We start from the raw sequence: 9376 nt of genomic DNA on the forward strand, positions 1-9376 counted from the left end.
TTAATCACTCTCATTCTTCACAGAGACAACTGCTAATTACTTTGGCCATAAAATAATCTTTCTTCTTTAAAATTTGAGATACACTACCAAGACTGATACATTTAACCACTAGTGCAATGAGCTGGTAATGACAGACTTTTAAAAAATTAATTAAAATAAATAAATTAAATAAATCTCAGCTAAATTCCAACTATTATTACTCATTCTTTTAGCTGTGTATTTGATATCAGGTACAATTATTGATGCAGAAATATTTAAATAATATAATATTTATAATATTCCTATTATAAATAGGATTAAATCACATAATAAACTAGATATAGTACAGCTTTGAGACCTTCTGGGTAATTGTATACAACCTCAATTACCATATTTAAATCCCTTCTCTTTTTTGTACTTGAACTAATCACAATAAATAATTTCTTTTCTTGAAGGTTTTAAGATCATTATTCTAGTCTTAGGAAGGGTCTTCACTATGCTTTTCTTAGATGAAAGAGGCAGATAAATCCTTTAAATTCCTATTTGTTTTATGAGAGTGTACAAGGAAGCTATGATATTTCATCAGTTGCACTTAATGCACATATGAAATTTACTGACACTGTCTATTTGATTAGAAAGTGTATAATGTACAACATTGATGTCACTGAATTGCTTAGAATATAAATGCAGTTAAGCCAAAGTATACACCATTTTGACTCCAGAATACTGTTATCAACATCATATGAAAAAAGTCCCTATAAACACTGTACTCAATTATTATTTTAAAAAATATTTGAGTTCATAATATATTTGTGGTTTCTAGGTTCCATGAAGCATATGTGAAAGATGTGAAAGGTCTTATAAATTCAGTAGTCTATTTTAAGCTACTACGACTTATGTTTACATGCAGAAACTCCATTCATTTACCTATCCCAATATAAATTAACTCTTTTTGTGATATTTACATATTTTGTGCATTATATATCCATTAACAAATTACCATAGCTATAATTATTTTAGCATGCTTGTACTAGTCTTCTATTCTATAATTAGAGGTGACTTAAATATCATTACTGTAGGATTAGAAAGTATCAAGAAATCCCTTCAGAAATTAAGTAGCACAGATCCCATGGTGATGTCATTTACACTTTATGGAGATGTCATCTATACACAGATTAGTCCTTGTTGTTCCTTATCCCTAAAACTCAGACTTGCCAATATTCTCAGAGGGTCATTTTGCCACATTGCAAGCATTAGTTGGCCTTTTCTCTATGGCAGAAATTTTCCTTCATCTTTAGATGCTGATATAAATTTTAAACAGTTCTAAACATATACCTACTGTGTTCTTTCCTATCTTACATAACTATGATGACTTTCATTTTATAAATTACATATACTATTACATTAGCAACAATAAAAGGAAATAATTATCCTACTATTCTCTAAAGGGGGTTGTGTGAATGAGGTAAAGGGGGGTCCCCTCTTTCTTCCACCTCAAAGTAGTATTTAATTTTGTATTTAAGTATATGTATAATTTTTACTCTACATCAGGGCGTGGCTTGCATCTGATACACTTGGCACATAGTGGCAGAGTTAATCTGTTTTTTCATGGTTTATGCCTCGTTGTCCCTTTATGTTTTCAAATGGAGGAGTTTTGAACTATTCATGCTAGAAAAGCCCAGTATATTGCAGGTAAAAACATTATTCAAGTCTCCTGATTCAGTTCTCTATTGAAGGCAGACATGAGACTGTAGGTTCTACTCAGAAGATTCAGATTTGTCATTTCTAAGACTAAATCCCCATCTTTTCCTTAAGTTAGGTTCTTCTGTTCACTCACTGCGGTGAATACCTTGTTAAAATATTTAAGCAGGTTGTTTCTCCCGTGTCAGTATGATACCATCAATCGGAACACTTTTTTAGGATTTTGTGGTTCTATTACAAATTCGATACCATTTCAATCTATGTAAGTACTTACCAGAAACTGTGTCTCTAACTTCTGATGTTCATTTGACAGCAAAATAGCATGAATTTATTTCTTACTTTTTGTTGTTCATAAGCCTGTGCATAAAGGATTCATTCTAACTGTAGAGGAAAGAGTAAATAGGCAGACACTTTTAACAAGTGTGTGACATTTTCACTGAACACTACTGCTTGTCTTCTTCATATTTTGAGTTGGCAACATCGCTCCCTTTTGCTTCACACCATAAATAACTCAGGTGTTACTTGAACATGAACACTGAAATACTAGAAAAGTCATTCTGGTTAAAAGAAGTTCATTGCTGAGTAGCTGCTGGGTACTTGCCATATAACACAGATATCCTGGAAAGTAACAATTTTTTTATCTCAGTCTGGATAGGGAGGGTGGCATATTTTCGTGTACTCTTGAGAATGGAATTTAATTTAAAATTCGTGAATTGCTTATCTCCTGATATTCTCACTTAGTGTTTTCACACACTTGTTGAACATTAGAAAATGCAAATTGGAAAATAAAACTGCAGAGAAAGAGAAGTGATGTGATATCAAGTCAGTCACTCTTACCTTCCCTGAGAGATTTTCATAGTAAATCTGCCAACAATGCCATAGTTGTTCCCTGGATCAAGATGCTGCTTTGTACTGTTGCTTTAAAACTCTTTTCATCTTTACTGTTGAAGGATTTGAGTATGATGTTTCTTAGTGAAAGTATCTTTATACAGCCTATGTCTGGATATTTATTTCTAAATGTACATCTTGCTAATACCCTGTCGCTGTGCTCATTCAAAGGGCTTCCTTGTACATCTCTAGCTAGTTTCCATTATCTACCTACGTATGGATTCATTTGACAGCATCCCATAATTACTTCATATTTTTCATTTATTTTAATTTTATTTCTCTCTTATATCTCTCACTGGGTTGTTTGAAATAACCTGATATTTTTTTCTGTCTAAATTTGCTGTTTGTGCTGTTTGCCCCATCTGTGGATCTATTCCTCTCATTGTTCACCATTCCATTTTGCTAGAATTATTTTTCTTCTTAATATTTTCTTGTAACTTACAGTGTACATTAAGATAATTATACAGAGTTACTTCTCAGTCAGTCAATGTACCTCTCTTTTGGAAAAAAATTTTTGACATTTTAGTCTGTTTCTTCTATGATGTTACAGTGTTTTAATTATTCATAAACCTTCACATGGAATGCCAAAACACTGACTTTAGTCTTTAAATCCTGACTTCAGGAGGATATCCTTGAACAACCAGCCTACTCAGAATCTCTTGGTGGTTTTGCAATATGCAACAAGAGTAGTATGCAACTAGGAGATAGAATGTTAAGAACAAGACATCGAAATGCTTAGTTTGCAAGGAAAGGAGGTTTGGCATTTGCTTAGGTAGGTCAAGGCCAGGATCAAGGGACCTGTACGGTAGACTTGCTCAGGTGTCAGTCTGTGGGGTGTGACTCTGTACTTGCAAATGAAAACCTAAAACGTGAGTGTTTGAACATAACCTGGTGCTAGGCTTGGTCTTGAGATGTGTTTAGACTTACAGGCCTGGTCCACAGATAGGCTTGACTACTGGTTCATTGGAAAGGCTCTAGGAGTTTCCATGATATGTGTATTTCACAGCAAGGCTTGAGTTGTACTTCTCAATATCTGATTAATGAGTTAATTAATGCAGTACCTTATAACTTTTATGGTTATAAAAATTACATGATAAATTTAGACATTTTCATACTCTATTCCCCTTATCCATTTTCTTCCCCTTACCCATTTGCCTCCCATTCCCATTGAAACCTTTTCTCCCAGCAAGTACCGCCCCTACATTCCTGTCTCCTTTTAGTGTGACCAGATGGCTTTAATTTGAGTCTGTTGCCTTAGTGTGAGTGGAAAATTATTTACTGAAGCAAAGGGCAGCTTATAAATGGCTACCCCACTGAAGAAAACTCACCATTACTTGTCAATAGTCCTTTAGGCAAGGAAGGCCATGATGAAGTGTTGATTGACACAAAGTCTGCAGGTCATAGTCAAACAAACCATCATAGCTGCAGTGAGTTCATTCACATCATGCCTAGGTCATGTCTAAGAAAACAAACTTTGCTACACATCTCCCCAGTCTCTGGCTCTTTAATATTTTATCTTCCCTTGGAGTAATTTTTTTCAAGAGCATCTCCGAGAAGAAAGAAAACACACCAATATTTGCTGTTCTCTATGTTGTAGATATCCTAATTACTAAATATTTTTATTTCAATTTTAAAGTCACAGAATCATTGGCTGAACATGTTATAAACTCTTTTTCCAGTTATTTGGTTTGTTACTGAGAGCATGCCATTAAATAACACTGCTGTCTGATCTCTTAGTTCCAGGCTTGAAGAAAAATACAGATTACAATTTATCCAGTGTCTCCTACTGTCATACCAAATGTGTGGCTTTTGTCAGTCATCCAACTTATCAATTAGTACGACAGCTCTGAGGAGGGAACAAAGATCTTAAACAAAGGCTGCTCTATAATCTGTGAGATTCCCCACAGTGATTTCATGTACTGCCAAGTTTTGCAGATTGACATCTTATTATAATCCTACATAGTGAAATAGTAATATAAAAAAGAGTGGGATACTTTGACCTGGAAAATAGATTAGTATAAATAGTCTCTTCACCTCAGTGAATATTGGTTATTTTTGGAAAGCTGTTATGATTACTATTGATACTATTAACTGAATTATGCTTTTTAATAATTGAGGAATTCAAAGTGGGAGGTAAATACTTGAGGGAGATCTGTTAATCTTATACCAAACCATCACTCTGAAGTCATTTGCAGTAACATAAATAGACATTCAACCACTATGTGAACTTTCTTCTCTGACTGCTATATCCTAATTTGTGCCTTACACTCTTGTGTGACTTTTCCTGGGAAAATGTGTTTTCAGTCATGACAGGAAACCAAGACAGATCAAAGAAAGGATTTTACCCTGATGTACCTTCGTAAGCAGTGAATTTATTGGAGGTATTTTTTTTAACAAGAGTGCAATCAAGGAATTGTAGATGTATAAACAAAGCTAGCTAGCTATGTTACTGAAAAGCCAACCCTATCATGGTTAGTCTTCCTTCTCCCCAAAACGGATTGTTTTAATTCTAGGTAAATAGTTATTGTACATCTAAGAAGACATATTATGATCAGTTAAATTTTGAGTTATTAATATGTTTGTGCTTTTAATGTATAACTGCTGAATAAATATAACTAAATAAAATGGGAGTTATTACAAAATATGGTTTCAATGACCACTTAAGAAAGAAAATGCTAACTTAAAGAGTGAATTAATAAACAATACTAATAGGGAACATGAATAGTGCTGGCCAGTAATGAAGCAGCAGAATGCCAGATACTCTGAATCGCAAGGCTTAGCTTCCTGCCTTTAGACTTAATCCACCTCAGATGTAGAATCCATCCCTACTTTTATTTTGCAAAGAAAGAAAATTGAACTTATGAGAGTTAGAACTTGAGTGCAAGCCTCTCAGGATCTGTATCACCATGCCCACGTGTTTCATTTAAAGTTCTTTAGTGACAGCATTGATAATTGATTTTAGAAGTAAATTTAACCTGAGTTTGAATAGTTTGAATATAATGTTAAAATAACCCAGAAAGACCAAGAATGGCCCCAAAATTGGGACCTGAGCAAGGGAATAAATGAAGACCCCAGGATTTTTCTCTTGTGTTAAAATGGGGAACACCGTGAAGGAAAAGGTGTGGAGAGACAACCCAGTGTATTTTCTTATGTGAGTCACACTGGTCCACCTTAAGGACTCAATTACTAGTCCTGAGGATGCCCTGTGTGTTATGAGCATGGAAAAATGTGAGTTGTAATCAATGTCAAGGGGTCAAAACAGAAATCACAGATAGAGAAGTCTTGGAGATGCTTACAAATAGAGAGAAAGAAATGATAGGATAACTGAAGATCAGAGTCCCAGAAGAGACAAATGTATAGGACACAGGGGGCAAAAGTCTACTAACTTTCTGTATGGTTTTTCATAACACAATACTTGAAGAAGAGCAGTGAAATGATATGGATATAGTGATTGGAGTGAGGAAGAAAATCGAATGAAGCACCTCATATATAAAGATAATCCGATAAACAACAGTGGCCACAGCAATAAGAAACAACCACTACAACAACAGTGAGAAACAACACCACCACCACCAACAACAGTGGTTTAGGAGGGCATTAATGATCATCCCTAAAATGAGTGTTAGGTATTCTAATAAAAATGGGCGAATATCTGAAGACCAGTCTAGCACAAATATCCCGAAGAAATGTATAGCAATGTACATTTTTAAAAGTGTGCATGCAGGATAAGCATGTGTGCCTACATATTGAGGGTTTTATTCATCTATGATGTGTGGTTGGAAGTATATGGAGTATAGAGGTGAATGTCTGACACCCTCCTCTCTTTCCCTTCATGTTAACTTTATAGACAGAATCCCTACCTGAGCCCAAAGCTCATGTATTGACTTGTTCAGCTAGCCAGTGACTCCAGATATCAACCAGACTCAGGCCACGTGCCACAAGAAGAGCTTGCATTTTATGTATGCCACATCATTTCTGCCTTGGCTGGAGACTCAAATTCAAGTACTCATGCTTCTATAGCAAACACTTTGCTCACTGAGTCACCTTCTCAGCCCTTTGGTTTATATTTCTATGGGAGAAAATCTATAAATTCTAACAGTTGACTTTAAATCCCCACATGTACAGTCATGGGTTATATGCTTTATCATGCACCAAGTTGCAAAGTTATCTGGACTGTGACACATGTCAATGGGAGAGATCTAGAGAGAAGCTGTAGATTATGGCAAATACACTTATGAAATTCATGTACGAGCTCAACCCATGGCTGTGACCCTAAGATGATTTGAAAACTCAGAAATACTACTTCAACCTCTAAGATTCAATTATCCATAAAAAGTTAGAAAGGTCTAGTTACCAAGGTTGTCATCAACACTACATAAAATTGTCTTTATTATCCCTAGCAGATAGTTTTTGTGCTACTATTCCTATAGTGGATGGGGTTACATTACAGTGTTTTATAAAGATTATGTATGGCCCATATATTGTGAAATATATTTAATAATTTAATTATAATATTTATCCTTTCCATATAGAGTCATGGAGTAATTTGGCACATGCTCAAATTCCACCGCAGACTGATGTCTTAAATATTAGCATTGACTCTTCTTATCTTTACATCCCTAAAAACGGAATTAGCTTCTATAACACAGATACCTTCTATGCAACATGAAACCATCAATACTACTGTGTTAAAGATTGGTAAGAATGTAAGATACTTTAATATCTGTGAAGTACTTTGGGCAAAGCTTCAAACATAGTAACCATTTGCTGTTGGTGGTCAACATTAATGCTTCGAAGGCCACAAATGATGTCTATAGTACCAGGAAAGATGCTTCCAAGTTGTATGACAGAACACAAGTAGAATCTGTATGCCAGAACCAAGTTGCCTTGCTATTTTCTTTGAAACAAGCAAATAAATGCACAAACTCTGCATTGTAACCTGGTAATAAATGCTCTAAAGCAGTAAGCTCAACAGGATCTGGGGCCCAGTCGATGTTTCCTGAAATTCTCAATGACTACCCAAAAGTTTGAAAAGAAAACTTCTTTGAATGATTTCAAATGTTCTCTTTCATGTAAGAGTTAGGTTTGAATTTGCGACTGTGCTCATTTGTTTCAAAGACATTAGGCAATCTTTGTAAATACTTTAGAATACTGAGAACTGTTTCCATTTGACATTCTACCTCTTATGTATTTGAATAAGACGTCACAGAGATGAAGATATCAATAAAAGAAAAAATACATACTAACCACTGCCAAATATTACCATAGGAACATATTCATAACACAATAAAGATAAACTGAAACATAATGCATGCTATAATAAAATGATGCAATTATTAACTATATGATAAAACATTACAACTTTTACTCTTTCAAATGCTTTATATTAATGTATGACTATGAATGTATAATATGTGTATTAATTTTCTGCAAGTGTAGACTGATGTTTGATGTGTGTAAAATTGCATGCTTTTATATCAGTTAAAAACATGAGCAACACATTGCCTCTTGCCTCCTATCACTGCCAGGTGAATCCCATCACACAGATAAAGTATAACCATGAAGTATAACCTCCTCTTCACTGTGGCTAAAGACCTCTCTTCAATGTGTGGTGCTCAGACAATGGCGAGAGGCTAGGCACCTACATGGGCCACACCGGAGCTGTGTGGTGTGTGGATGCTGACTGGGACACCAAGCATGTCCTCACTGGCTTGGCTGACAACAGCTGTTGTCTCTGGGACTGTGAAACAGGGAAGCAGCTGGCTCTATTCAAGACCAACTCAGCTGCCCGGACCTGTGGCTTTGACTCTGGGGGCAACATCATTATGTTCTCCACACACAAGCAGATGGGGTATCCATGTTTTGTGAGCTTCTTTGATCTGCAGGATCCGAGCCAGATCGACACAAATGAGCCCTATGTGAAGATCCCCTGTAATGATTCTAAGATCACCAGTGCTATCTGGGGACCCCTGGGGGAGTGCATCATTGCAGAAGAGCAGAGAGCTCAACCAGTATAGCACCAAGTCTGCAGAGGTGTTGGTGAACATTAAGGAGCACTCTCGGCAGATCAATGACATCCAGTTGTCTAGAAACATGACCATGTTTGTCACTGCATCCAAGGACAACACAGCGAAGCTCTTCGGCTATATTTGTCTCGAACATCAGAAGACTTTCCTAACAGAACGTCCAGTCAACTCGGCTGCTCTCTCTCCCAATTATGACCACGGGGTTCTGGGAGGTGGTCAGGAAGCCACAGATGTCACCACAACCTACACCAGGATTGGCAAGTTTGAGGCCAGGTTCTTCCATTTGGCTTTTGAGGAAGAGTTTGGAAGAGTGAAGGGCCACTTTAAACCGATCAACAGTGTTGCCTTCCATCTTGATGGCAAGAGCTACAGCAGTGTGGCGAAGATGCTTTTGTCCATATCCACTACTTCGATCCACAGGATTTTGAGTGTGAGGCCTAGGGAACTGGATTTTCATCCACACTCTGAGAAATAAATTATTTTGTTAAAAATTCCATAACAAATATGAACACGGAAATTTGGCCTTAACTCTTACTTCTTTTGTCTCAAATCTGTTGTGTCTGAAAATTTTCAGGGACCTTCTTGATATGAAGAGGTAGATTGTTTTTGTTTTTGTTTTTGTTTTTGTTTGTTTGTTTGCTTGCTTTTTGTTTATTTGAGGCAGGGTTTCTCTGTATAGCCCTGGCTGTCCTGCAACTCACTCTGTAGACCAGTCTGGCCTCAAACTCAGAAATCTGCCTGCCTCTGCCTCCCAAGTGCTGAGATTAAAGGAGTGTGCCACC

At 36.3% G+C, this 9376-nt stretch overlaps 1 pseudogene; it reads left to right on the plus strand.

Annotated features, from left to right (window-relative positions):
- The first annotated feature begins 5663 nt into the window (after nt 1-5663).
- LOC110302767 lies at nt 5664-9035 on the plus strand (annotated as a pseudogene).
- Nucleotides 9036-9376: the final 341 nt, after the last annotated feature.

The sequence above is a fragment of the Mus caroli genome, chromosome 10 (assembly GCF_900094665.2).
Source record: "Mus caroli chromosome 10, CAROLI_EIJ_v1.1, whole genome shotgun sequence".
NCBI lineage: Eukaryota > Metazoa > Chordata > Mammalia > Rodentia > Muridae > Mus > Mus caroli.